This window comes from Zonotrichia albicollis, chromosome 10, assembly GCF_047830755.1.
Source record: "Zonotrichia albicollis isolate bZonAlb1 chromosome 10, bZonAlb1.hap1, whole genome shotgun sequence".
Classification (NCBI taxonomy): domain Eukaryota; kingdom Metazoa; phylum Chordata; class Aves; order Passeriformes; family Passerellidae; genus Zonotrichia; species Zonotrichia albicollis.
Window position 1 is genome coordinate 14,557,858 of NC_133828.1, and position 14,606 is coordinate 14,572,463.

Below are 14,606 nucleotides of genomic sequence, written 5' to 3' on the forward strand. Positions count from 1 at the left end.
AAGAAGTATTTTCACTGCCAGGAACATTTCTTGCTGTTCAGTCTCTATATGACCTTTCTTAAGTTCCTTGCATATCCTTCAAAAACCTCCGTAAAGAGGCTTATGTAGACATCCTACTCATTGGTGTTTTTCTTTTTTTTTTGTAGCTCTTGACGTTCTCTCATAATTGGTTGGTCCTGTTTCTACTTAACTGACATAACTGGGTTTTTTAATCCCTTAAATAATTATTTTGTATTGGAGAAGCATTTTATAAGATATGTGGCTCATAAATGCATTTCATGCTTGTCTGTATGCATTTCAAGAGAAAATTCATGTATTTCAAGTGGTTAAGATGTAACAGGAGGCTTTTTGAGATCAGATTCTTCCAGGACTGACCTCAACACAGCAAGTGTATTAAAGTTTTATGAGTACTTTGTACATCCTCAAACATTAGCTTGCTTCTGACCAGCAATAAATATGTAATCTTGGTCGCTGGGTCCTTCTCAAGATCAGGTGATGGGTTTTCATGCATCATCCCTTAGAAAACAGACTTCTCATGGCCAGATTCGGTGGAAAATACAACTAGGTACCGCTTCCCCATAATGGCTTTTAATTGGTAAATGTGCTGGTTAATAACTAATGATTCTTCATTCTTCTGAAATATTCCGTGCAAATAGCTCAGTCCAATTAAAGTGCTGGGTTTATTGATCTGTGTCCTATTCTTTCTCTTTCATCTTGCTGCAGGTCTTTTCATCCTTCTCTTACTGCTGGGATTCATCAGGTTTAGTTTACATCTGCACTTGCAAATGACTCTGAAACACAAGCTGCTGCTTGGAAGCTGGGAAGTTTCCACCAGCTTCACTGGGTAGGCTCAGAATTTGTACTCCAAGGATGCTAGGGTTTCTGTTCTCTCTTCCTACAGAGTGATTACTCACATCATTAATTAGAAAAGCCTAGTGACTGCTTCCATAAGGCACTATTCTGGCACTGTGGAAGCACCTAAATGTAGGAAATTCTTTTTAAATAAGTGACTTTTTGCTGCATTTATATTAAAGACACACATTGCAGATAAAATGCAGCATTCATTTGAGACAGTCTGCCCCACAGTGTATATAAAATTCATCACCACTTTTTGGACTATTTTCTTGTCCACTAGGAAAGTAAAATTTTGTAAACATAGCAAGTTGAACTGATAAGAGACAAGCTGCAAGTTGGTATGTGTGGCAATCTTGGAAATATGCCTACAATATATCTGGGATGTTTGGCGCTTGTATCGTTACGTGAGCAAGCAGTTGTTGCTCTGGCTGTTTGTATTTGCTTAACCTTCCTTTATCAAATAAAATCCAGAACAAAATACAATTTCTGTCTGAGACAAATATGACTGGAATCCCCAGAAAGACTCTAAAGGTCAGTTCACCTGTTTTGAGATATTGTTCCTCAGTACCTACAGCGTCTTAGTGACATTAAACAGTACAACGTGTAGGTTGCTAGAAGGTACCCCAGTGTTACATATTTAAAGCGCAAAACTTTAGACTGGAAAAAAAAAAAAAATGAAAAAAAACCCTGTGGTGAAAGACTTCCAACTCTGACCAGTATTTGTGGAATAAATATACTGTAGAAACTGGATTTAATTTGCCAGCAGCAGAACTGCAGATCTGTGATGCTTCAGGCCCTTTGTCTGCTGGTGTGGTCAGACGTGGTTCCACCAAGTCCAGGGACTGTTGCTAAAGCTGACTTGCACACCTGTTTATTTTGAAAAGAAAAGTGGTGATTTCTTTATGCATAAATGGGTAAATATTTGCATTTTATAATAGTTTACTTAGAGATTAGGAAAACTGAATCATAACGAGGTGCTTTTCTTCCTTTGAAATGGAGTAGAATTTTAATTAGCCTTATTTCTTATTTAGGGAATATGGCAATATAGGAGGCATGCTATTGATATATATTTTTCTTTTGCAGTTTTATATGAGGCTTCTTCACTAATATTGAAATAATTTATTGGACATCTACATGGGAAATTTTTTTAGACTTTGCAATTGTAAGTTAATTTCTATGGAGGGAAAAAGTGATAGTTCTGGAAATCAGTGGAAGTTGGGCATGTAATAACCAGGCTTCCCTCTGAAAATTTCCTTCCCAGAGTTAATTAGTAAATAGGAAACCTTAAGTGAGCAATGGGGTGAATATGTGTATGTAAGTAACTACAGGCACACACAGATGTAAATCTGATATTCCAGTGAGCAAGAGCAACTCAAAGTAGTGGAAGAGCAATTTCAGTTGGCAAACAGAGTTTGGGGCAAAAAAAGATGAAATTCTGAGGAGAATTAAAGGCTGAAATGAGAGATGTGTCTGAAAGTGACTGTTTCCGTATGATCACAATAAGGTTATGTTCAGTTTCTCAGGAGATATGTCTGTGATTAAATTTCACTCCTGAACCACCCTGGGTTCAGCACATGATTGAGTCACCTTGAATCCAATGAACATTTAAATGAAAAAAATCATGTTCAACATGAAAATAATCATTTTTACTTCATGTAACTCATTTATAACATGGCCCTCTCTGTTACACACTGCTACCAGAAACATTTCAAACTGTTGGAAAATACACTGGAGTTCAAGTGTGGCTGAGATTTTACTTCTTTTACTTAACTGTGAAAATGTTGAGCACTAATATTCCAAGCATATATTTTTAAGCAGCTTTCTGTATTGCAGGACAAATCTGAGAGAAGAAAATGCTAATTTCAATATACTGTGGCAAAGGGAGTGTCTGTTACTTACATTTGTGCTGGTTTTTTGTGGTTTGATCATTCAATAAGGTTTAATTTTACCTTGGAGTAGTTAAGTACAGGTACGGGGGGGGGGGAAAGGAGGTGTTCCCTACATTTACAGGATTTGTTAGAAAATAATGAACAATCTCCTGTCAGGTGCTGAAGGTCACCAAGGCACAGACTAAGCTTCGTGGAGGTCAGAATCTGGCTCTTTTCTGAGGAAATTCTGGTTTGAAGTGAAAGACCTTCATTGAAATGTAAGTGGCAAAGCAGAGCAGCCTCCTGTGGTTCATCTCCTCCTTGCACAGTGACACACTGAGCTGCTGCTGCAGCAGTCAGGACCACACTTCACCAGATTAAATTCTCTGATTTTATTTTCTTGTTCTTATGTCTCTCTCAGCATAATTGAGTTATGGTCTGAATTTAAACCTCTAGTTTAGTCATTAAAAAAAACCCCAAACCCAGAACCGAGTGCAACAAGGCTTTGAGATTTTTAGTCTTATCAAATTTTTATCCCTGGCATGAGCAGCTTGAAAACACAATTAACCTGTTATCAATATCAGGTTTTATTTATCCTGGTGCTCAAACCATTGATGTTATTGATCTGCTGTGGGGCTAATCGCTCCTCTGTGTAATCTAGGAAGTTGTTACATTGCCTCTCTCCGTGGCACTGATGTGTTTCAAACTGTAGCTCAGGAGCAGCACAGTGCAAATGGTAATAATTCCTCTGGTGAGATTGTGTGCTGGGGAGATAAGGAAGGGAAGGAAATTCTCACCACCACAGTGTTGTGCTTCTTTCTGGCTGCGTGGGAAATATTTGCATTTCCTCCCCTTGTGCTAATTTTTAAGAAAACGGTTAAAAAAGTTGTCCTAATGATGTGAAATGAGAAGTGAAATGAGGAGCATCTTGTAATTAGTATGGGCAAGGACTTTATCAAAAGTAATAGGGATGTAGGGATTTTATACTTTTTGTTATCTGATGCTAACAGTGAAACACTTTGTCTTCTTCCATTTAAGTGCTAATCTAGAGTTATACAAGCAAGCTACAGCACTAATGTAAGTAAATTATAGAACTTGAGATGTTTTACCACAATCCCATGGGGTAAAACCAAGGCAGATTATTGAATTGTCAGCATGAGGTGCCCTGCCTAAAATGGGGTCCTGGCAAAGTCTGAGCATAGGTGGCACTGCTTAAAATGGGGTCCTGGCAAAGCCTGAGATTTCTGTATAATTTTATATAAATATGCAGAGTGCAGGCCTGTTTCTCAGAGAAATGGTGGTAATCCCACACATCTGTCTGAGGCTCTGGGAATGAGGTGCATGATGATTATCAGGAGGCAATAGCTGGTATCCAATAAGGGACTTCAGCACTCGACATTCCACTATTTTAAAATATGGAAAAGCAGCCTTGAGAAGTGCTCCTGCATAACCAGCTCCAAAAAGTTACTGTTCATGGAAAAGCCACTATAAAATGATTGCAGCAATGTTTACAGGTGATTCAGTGGCCTGAATGTTTTTTGGGGAGAAGTTTCTAGATTTTTATCTTAGTGGTTGTATATGGAGTGGTGCAGCCAAGGATTCCAGGAGGGGCAAACAAGGGAAGGACTGGAAAATCAAGGCAGGGAAAGGGAGGGAAGGGAGGAAAAAGTAATGGTTGGGTTGGCAAGGAAAGGATGGGCAAGAATAAGGCAGGGGAGGGGTTGGTAATGCAGGGCAAGGGAAGGGGTGAAATGGAGTTAGAGGCCACAAGAAGATTTAAAAGGTTTGGAGACTGGAAAGCAACAGGTGGTCATAAAAAAAATGGAATGGAGTTGTAAAAGTGGTGGTAGACCAAAGAGGTGTGGGAAGGAGTGAAAGTGTGTAAGGGAGGGCTGAAAATAGTGGAATTTAAATTGGTATGGGAGAATAGAAACCTTATCCTCATGATAATCTGTGGCGATATAATTTTTAAAGGAAGATTTAAAATAAATTACTGCTTAACTTTTAAGAGAATGACTTTGTGAGGAAGGTGAGTAAACAACTGAAAATACCAAATATTAGCAGCCTATTCTCTTTCAGTTTTCCCATAAAAGGTTAATTATTTTTTAATTATATTAATTATTTTAATACAATCATTAAAACACAACAGGGGACAGGAACAAGAGAAAGAACAGGTCAAAGAACTTTTACATCAATTAGATGCTTTCAGCTCAACAGGATCTGATGATTTTTCTCTAGGGCATTTCAGGACTAACCAAAGCAATGTCTGTGCTCAAAATTGGGTAAAATCCCAGAGAACTAAAGAAGGCACAAAATAAGCCTTATTTCCAATGACAGATGGAATGCAGAGAGTTTCAGGAAATATCAAGCAGGCAGCCTAATTACAAAAAAGCAAGGAAGATGCTGTAAATTTAAATGATCCATATGTATATATGTAGAAACTGGGAATAAGCTGCTGAGATGGAGGTCTGTCAAGAAGAAATCACATTTCTTCTTTGACTGCTCATAGCCTGTTTAAATGAAGAGCACATGAGGTAAATGAGGACATGTAATGCAATTTTGGTAAAGGTTTCTATGTAACAGTCCGCAGCATTTGCAAAAACAAGCAATTAGCACATGGGCTTAGGAAAATGGTGTGGAATGCACCCACTTGATACAAGGGGCAGACACTCATTTCTGCCCAACTGAAATAGGTATCAATATTTTCCTGTGATGGTGGAAGGGTTTTTTATTCAGGGTTTGTTACTGGACAGAAATCTGTGTGCTGTAGGGCAGTGAATCTTGTAGTCAGGGTGTCTGAGTACAGTTTTACTCCTTTTCCAAGTTTTAGGTTATGTAAGAACAGGTACCTCATTGGTTATGAGTAACTGAATTTGTTTGTTAACTACATGCAACAGGACATGTGCAAACCCAAGAGCTGCTATGTCCTGTAGTAGAAATGTTCTGCTCTAAACTTTTTCTTTATTTTGCTTTGATTTTATTGTAGGAAGAGTTTTCAAAACAAAACAGGATAGGCAAATTAATGGCAAAACTGGCAAACCAAATTTCCTATTAATGGGTTTTGAGAAGGTTCCACACTCCTGGGATTTAGCAGCACTGTCCTTTGCAATCTTTGATTTTCCTGGTTTTGATGATGATAGATGATTAAAGGTTAGGTTTTAATCTGAGCATGGTTTTCAAGCAGATTTGGAAAAAAGCTCAAGGCCCCTGTAGTTCATATCTTCAGCTCCAACTTGGATGCAGGGTTTGCAAAGTCCCTCGCAGCAAGAATATGACTGTTCTTTATAATTCTGGAATATTTTTTTATGTCTCATTGCCTGTGGTTTTTGTGATGCTTCTGGTTTAATATAGGATTTTTTTTTTTAATTCTTTTCAAGAGTTCAGTGCTATTGTTAAGCTAAAAGCAAATCCCCAGGCTAGTGACTTTAACAAAATCCATGGGCATGCTTGTTCTGGTGGTAAAACATGTCCTTTGAGACTTACCTTTTTAATTTTGGATGATGTTTATTACTGTTATTATACTCCATAATTGTACTGATTTAATTCCTCTGTGCCTTGGAGTATTACATCACTGGGAGGAAGGCATGTTTAGGAACTGAGTTTGAAGCCAGTTGCCTGCATAATTTTCTGTTTTGTAGGAAGTAGCAATTTGCCAGGGACACCTTCTTGCCTTCAGAGTCATAAAATAGAAATTTTAACAGTCTGATGCTGTGGTCCCAGGAGAAAATTCCCTTACCTGAATCCTGGGCAGTCAGCTGGACACACCTCCCATCAAGGTGGAAAGGGTCTCTGAACAGGACCTTGGTGCTCTCAAATTTCATTGTAGGATTGGTCCACCAGGATAATTTTCCTTCCCCTGAGTTTATGGTTACAACAGGGGCACTACAACATGGCTGAGAAACAAGTATATCACTCAACTAAACACACCTAGATGCATTATTTCTTTTAGATTAACCTTTTTTTTACAGTATCTAGGTTTTTTTGCCCCTTTCTTAAAGAAGGTGAGTCTTATGTTCTCAGGAAGAACAGCTTTCTCTAAATAAAAGTAACTTTATTAAGATCCACTGTATGATAATATAAAGTTTAAAAGCTATGCCAGGCCCCACACAAAGTCCCCAGCTCTTAATCTCTTGTCTTCAGTGATTTAGGACTTGAAGGGAGATTAAAAAACTGTTTATTTTTGAACATTTCTGTGCTGTTCATTAATAAAAAGTAGTTTTGGTAATTAGGCTATGATGACAGAAACTAAATATGCATCAAGAAATCCCATTAATCTCTGAAAATGTAAATGATCTTTTTTAGTAGTGTTTTCATTCACTAATACTAATATCAAATTAATAATACCACACACTAACTGCCAAGTTTTTTCTCTCCTGTGTAAGAGAAGTGGGAATAATTCTTCTGCCATTTTAGAAGAAGTAAAAGCTGAAACAAATGCACACAAACCCAAAAAAAGTAAACAACAACAAGAAAAAACCCAAAACCCCAAACAAGAAATCAACCCCTCATAACATATACAGAGCACAATCAATAAACTGCTTTTTGCATAGATTGGGAATAAAATGAGATTCATATTCAAGTGTCAATATTAAACAAATAATGGTCTTAAGATGGATGACAACAGTAGAACTTTAGAAAGCCAAGAGGAATCCAAAAGAAATTGCATCTTTTGGTGACATTGATAATAGTGATGCAAAATAATATTAGAAGTACTGAAATTAAAGGCATGGCTCCCAGAGGTGTTTTGGAGCATGGTTTCCATCATGCTCTGGTGTAGGTGTGGGGTGGGAGAGGTTGCTCTCAGCAGCTAACTCGGAGGAAAATGCTCTCCCTGGATTTTCCAGCTCATTGGGTTGGAAGAGGGTGGCTAACATGAAGAGTTGCCAGAGCAGCTTTAATTAAAATGCAATTCTGAACCCTTTCCTGGAGGAAATTGTTCTTTTCTGTTGTCTTGGGAGGGAATGCAGACCAGGGGTGATGATAAGCTCATGTTTCTGAGTATGTTTTTTTCTGTGCAGTTTACTGGATGCCATAAAGCATGCATGCTACAGTAAATTTAATCCAACCTTCTAGATTCCTGCTGTCGCACAGCCACAGAAGGCCTGAATTTCTGATTTTCTGTGGCCTCTCAATGCTTTTGGAGCAGCATGAAGTGACCCTGCAACAGGCAAAACTGCTGACTGGGGAACCTTGCTCTTGGCATAAAGCTGGCAAAACATCTTTATACTTTGCTGTGGCAGCCCCTAATTCTCTGTCATTTTAGGAATGGGAGAGAGGAATTAGTCATTGGGGTGGAGAAGCCAGGAAGGAGGATTGAGGCACATGCTGTCAGAGATGAGGATGGGATGGCAGATGTGAGGCCTAAATCTGTATCGGTGGGGAGCCAGGGCACAACATGCTCCGTCTGCTCCTGACTGCCTGTGACCCAAGCAGCTGTGAGCTCTGTTTTATTAAGTGCAATTTACCCTCTGGGGCAGGAAATCCCCCTCTCAGGAGAGGAGAATAAAAGGGACAAGACTGGAAAAAAAAGATCTTTGTTTTATTTCATTCCTGGAGGAGGACTGAAATGTGCTGAAGGGATGTGAGAGCTTTCCTTGTGGTGTGCAGGGAAGGTTGGGGTTATGATCCCTCACAAGGGTAGCAGCATGCAGCTGAAAGCTGTGGGGATCATGCTTGGAGGAGATGACCTTCCCTAGACAGCAGTGGGCTCTCAGGAGTTTGTCAGAATGGATCACATGCATGCACATCTCTGTAGGAACGCCTGCTGCAGGCGAAAACTCCTGGTTTATGTCTGCTTTCTTCTGAGTTTGACAAAAAATATCTCCAAGTAGCCTGTCTCCTTGAGCACTGCTCAGCTTCCTTCCCATCTCCCAGGCTGCTCTCAGCTGAACCGCACCAAGTTCCATTTAAAACCCACCCAGATTGCATTTTCCTTGTTTTTCCTGAAAGCCCAGACACCTACTGTCCATGGGTAGCGAGTGAGACGAATTAGAGTCTGTTTATGAGAAACAGAAATGTATGCCATATTTTACAAAATGCTGTGCATGTCCTAATATTTTGCATTGTAGGAGCTTGGCTGCAGTACCTCACAGAAATGTGCATTTCCTTTCCTTGGGAAGCAGACTGCCTCATTGGAATAAAGGGGAGGTTTATGCTGAGAATATAAAATGCTTCTGTCTATCCTACTATTTAGCTGAAGAAAGACAAAAAGATCAATGAAAGAAAATTGAAAATAAGATTTTTTGCTGTCCCTTGAAGTGGCAGAAAAGTGCCCAAGTCATATCAATTTCAAGATCATGTGATGCCAGTTAATTGACCTGGACAACAATGCACTACAGGAGAATGTCAATAGAGTGGTCTTTTTAGGGTGTGCAATCAGTAGTTGCTTTAAGGAGAGATAAGTCTCAGGACTGGGTTTGTTCTGCTCAGAGAAAGACTGAAAATGAAATATTCTTTATTGCAGGAGTCTTATAGAGTTTACAGGAGCGTAGAGAAAAAAATATCATCATAAAAGCAAGAAAGAACAATGTGTTTATAAAATGGAAGTGTCTGTAAAAACAGCTGGTAGGTGATGAAAGAAAGAGGTAAAAGACAAAAGTATTATTGTTTCAGAAAGAGAGCTTGAAGGTTGAATTAATTTAATTTCTACTTATTGCCATGGACACAGCTCCTTGTCTAAACCTATAAGTTTCACCTCTGCCCTGTGATAAATGCAATAAATTCCTTCAAGTTCTGCTGAATGATAAAGTTCCTGGATGGTAATTAGCAGAAAGTCCTGAAATAAATTGTAATATATTACAGTGGTTCACTACAATTGATTATGTTACTGATAATGTAAATATAATTTCCTCTGCCTTATAACAGGAAACTTAATCATTGGGAAAATGGTCCAATAGGGATGGTGCAGCAGTGCCTTTCAGTCTGTTGCTGTGATTGTGTGGGTGGTGATGCAGTTGTGTCTCAGCAATAACATAAATCCCCCTGGGACTGAACATTCCACTCGGCTTCAGTTTTGTGGGCTTTTGTCTCTTTCCACTACTCTCTATAGCAGTGTGGCAACTTGTTGGAAAATTCTTGGTTAAGGTAGAAAATGGACATAAGATTCAGGAAATTTTTGTACTTTTTAGTATGTCTTTGAGCATCTTGAGGTTCTCTTCTCATTTGGAGTGTCAGTCCTGAGAGAGCACTAATCTTTGCCTGGCCCCAACAAGACACCTTGCTGCTCAAAAGGAGACTGGCTAAGAGGTAATCATGTAAGTCAGAGGATTTTCTTTCATGCCAGAGGAAAGTTTCACTTGGTTACTCTTCCCACTACAGAGGCACTTTACTGACTTACTGTAAAACAGGGATTTGCTCCTGCCTGTAGCTTCAGGTGCTCTCTGAAAACCCACATCCAGGTGGGATCTGGAAATGTAGAAGATGCTTGGTGAAAGAGCTCACTTCATCCAGACGTCTCAGAACATGTCACCTGTGTGAGGAATCTCATCCTGTGGGTATCTCATGGTCACCCTGTGCTTTTGAACAAGGGGACCTGCCTGACTTGTGCTTTTAATTCAATTTGAGGAGTCACAACCTGCGCAGTTCGAGACATTTCCTGAACATCCAGAATGTAATTGTGATTCAAGTACTTTTCTTTCCTTCTATTGAAACTCTCTGAATGTCATTTCTGAAATTGGGCTTTCACTGAGTCACAGCCATTTTTCAGTCACTGCAGACTGAGAGGGATTAGCTTGTAATTGAAGCTGCAGAGCCATAACCAGAGGGTAAACTCATCAACGTCGTGCATATATATCTTATTCTATAGAGTAATTGATACACCTTTATCAGATTTGCCTGGTGGTCTGGGGTGAAGGGAACTTTTGACTATTCCTTTTTACTTTTTTATACAGCAATTTCATACCTATTATTTAAATAAAAAAATAGCTGAGCATTTGCTTTTAATGCAGCCTGTCCTTCTATGCTACCTGACATTAGCTATAAACTAAGATGGAAGAATTTGAATAAAACAAGCATGAACATAACCGAATAATAGGTTATTAAATTTTCAAGAAGACAATAGGTATTTAAATTAAGGAGACATCAAAAATCTGCATATAAAAATATTTAGCGTAAAGGCTACAGCATCTAACATGATGAGACAAGCAAGAACTCATCAACAGAGGGAGGCTCTAATTGGAGTGGCACAGAAAGGAAGACAAAGAAAACTGGCTTTTCAACCTCAGTTGCTTTTTTTAGGGAATGAAATTTGTCAAGAAACCTAGGAGAAATCTCATTCTGCTGTTTACTGCCCTATCATCAAGGTAACAGAACAAAACGTGTTAAAAGAAAAAGGCATGAAAGAAATTCTGCAAAAAGAAATAGCAATCTGGGATAGATGGAAATGCTCCCTGTGAGTCAAATTAAGCCTTAGAGCAGTATAATACTCTCTCTTACGTGTTATCTTCATTAGCAACTATTCTGCATCCTATTTAGTGAGCATTTCTGTGAGTGGCAGAACGCATGACGCTCGATTTTCTCCAGTGCCATCTGTCGCGGGGAATGTCTAATAATGGTTTTATCTGCTCTGTAAACACTTTTTCAGTGGGAGTATTAATCTGCCTCTCTCCTTGGTCGCTTCATGCCACCTCTTCTGACAAACCTGGGAGCTTTACATCTCTGCTGCTTCTACCCCACTGTCAGATAGGGTTGACCATAGCTCCTAGGCGTGGGTGGGAAGTTGGGTGTTTGGAGAGCTACCAGGTGGAGGATGAGAAATAATGAAAATCTATTAATTTTTGTTTCCTTAGGAAGAGGGGGATTCTGAGCTGGGCTTAGAAAAGGAAGCTTGCTTCTGTAATAGGTTTCATTTTCTTGCATGCAGAGGTTCCCCTTTTCTAGCAATGTGGTATTTGTGAAGAGTTGATTACTAATGCAAGATGACGGAGCTACATTAATGATGCCCAGTTTGACCAGAACTGGCTGACCACATCTCCCTGTGCACCACAGCACTCCATCTGTCATTAGGAACAAGCACTTATGCTCGCAGAAAGTGTCCTGCACTTGGGTCACAACTGCACAGAGACTGAGGCTGGGGAAAGAGTGGCTGGAAAGTGGCTCCATGGAAAAGGATCCAGGGTGCTGCTCACCAGGGGCTGAGCAGATGAGCCAGGATGGGCAGAAGGTCAGTGGCACCTGACCTGGATCCAAAACAGGATCCAGCAGGACCAGGGCAGTGATTGTCCCTCTGCGCTGGGCTCTGCTGAGGCCACATTCAAGTGCTGTGGCCAATTTTGGGCCCCTCCGTTCAGGAAAACATTGAGATTCTGGAGCAGCTCCAGAGAGGGGCAACAGACCTGGTGGAAGAAAGGTCTGGAGCACAAGTCCCGTGAGGAGAAGCTGAGGGAGCTAGGAGTGTTTATCCCAGGAAAAAGGAGGCTCAAGGGAGGTTTTATCACTCCTTACAGCTGCCTACAACTGCTGCTCTCTCTGTTACCAGCGACAGCTCCCAAGGGAATGGCCTGGAGCTGAGTCAGGAGAGGTTTATATTGGGTATTACAAAAAGGTTCTTCACTCAGGGGGTGGTTGAGCGCTGAACAGGCTCTCCAGGGAAGTGGTCGTGGCACCAAGCCTGGCGAGAGTTCAAGAAGTGTCTGGACAATACCCCCAGGCACATGATGTGACTCTTGGGGTGTCCTGAGCGGGGCCAGGAGTTGGACCTGATTCCTGTGTTTTCCCTCCAACTCAGGATAGTCTGTGATTCTCCTAGGTTATGTTATGGTGAGGGTCAGTCCCTTCTCCCAAGTAATGAATAAGAGATGACAGGAAATGGTCTCAAGTTGTGGCAGGAGCACTTTAGGTTGGATATTAAGAAAAATTTCTTCACAGCAAAGGGTTGTCAGCAATGGGACAGGCTGGCCAGGGAAGCTGTTGAAGCACTATTTTGAAAGATATTTAAACACTGAGATGTGGCACTTGGGGCCATGGTTTAGTGGTGGACTCGACAGTGCTGGGCTGACAGCTGGACTCGGTGATCTCAAAGGTCCAACCTTAATGACTCAATGGTTCCATAAAGCAATTCCATTAGCTCAAGTGTGGTGGTGTTAATCCTCATCTACATGAGCACTGCTGGCAGAAGGCAGCAGCCCTCTGTACCTCTTCTGAAAATATAATTGCTCTGTGCATTTAGAAATGGATCAGATCCTCCTGGAGTCAAGGAAAAGCCTCCCAGTGATTTCAGGTTTCTCTTGTTAGAGACTTCTCTTTCATTCTGAGCTGCAGATAAATAGCCTTAACAGCAATGATCAAGCAAGGCTGGTCCTGTTTAGAAGATGAATTTGCTGGGGAAGAGAAATGAAAGTTTATGTGAGAGGTACTGTAATCTAAAGGATAAACCATTGTTTTCTTAACAGCAGCAGTTATCTCAGTAGACTGCACTTTTATCACTGAATAACAAACCATCTTTAAATCTCCGCTCAAAGTTGGCTGCCACTAAAATACTTGTAATGCTCTGAGCAGGTAGGAAAACATGTTCATTAAGGTCAAGGATCAGAGTCTTCTCTTTGGTAGGGAAATCTCCATCAAGTGAATGTCTCTATTATGATAAAATAAGGAAGTAAACTACAAGGAGGTCATTGACTGTAAGAAGCAATTTTCTGGCTCTTATTGCCTCTGAAACTCTACAGTGTAATTCACAAACAAAAGCATAAATCAACAGCAACCTTTTCCAGCAGGTTAGCAGAGAATGGGGAGAGATGAAGGCACATAACACAGGATATTAAATTGCCATGACCAATTTTCTATAATCATTCTTAAAAGAAAGCAGAACATCTCCTCTTTACAATTACAAAGATATTTTGAAAAATCCTGCGTATTTTAGGAGTGTTTCAGAGCATCCAATATAATAACTCTTTCTGCTGTGAAAAGTATGAGCTAGCAAACAAACAAATGCAAGTGCTCATATATATTCCTCTGCCACGCCAGTGAATTTTCCTATCACATGCATGACTGCTCCCTATTCTGGCACTTATTTTATCACAACATTTACAGAGGCTTCTAGGACATGAACAAGTAGTTTCAAGAAAAGTATGTAGAGGCTGCCATGTCTCATAAATACAATCCATTTTCTTTCATCTCTCGATAGTATATGCTCAACTCTAACAATTCTGCAGACTCAGCTGTTGGGAATATTTATAAATTGTATGGGTTTGTATTTCCCAACATCTCTCACAGTAAAAATTATCTCAGTGTTTTGATGTTTCTTCAGTGAGAAGTGCTTCTTACAGTCCTCACAGGCATTTATTGTTTGTAATTAAGCTGAATTTGATAGTAGAATAATGACCTTCTGAACTTAGGTTTTAACTTTGAAAAATCCTAATTTCAGGGGTTTGTAATGTGTTGGAACAGTCAGGATATCACTGGTGCAAGCTGTTCACACAGGAACCTTCCCCTCACAAATGCCCCGGTCTCTGAATCATGTGTAGATTTGTTTTCTAATGATGCCCATAGTGGCTGACTGAAATTTAGAATGAGGGTGTGCATTGAAAGCTTGGGGTAATTAGCAAAAGAGGAAAACATTTATGCCCAGGACATAAGCCTGTGCTGATTTGGTGGAGCTTCCTAGATAATTAAGTCATCTTACATGTAAATATATAATTAATTAATAAACTGTGCTGTAAAAGTGTCAGAAATAGAAGCTGGCACTTGAGAAGCTACCAGCAAAGGAGAAATTGAAATGGAAAATAGAATGTAGAATGTAAGTATATGCAGTAGCAGAATCATAGGGAAAAAAATCTACTCCCATATCTTGAAATTAAACTGTATTTCCTCTTTGAATTAATTTTAAGGAACTTACACTGTGTGTTAGGACATTGATAATTAACTTTACCCTTCAGCTGGTGCAATAAG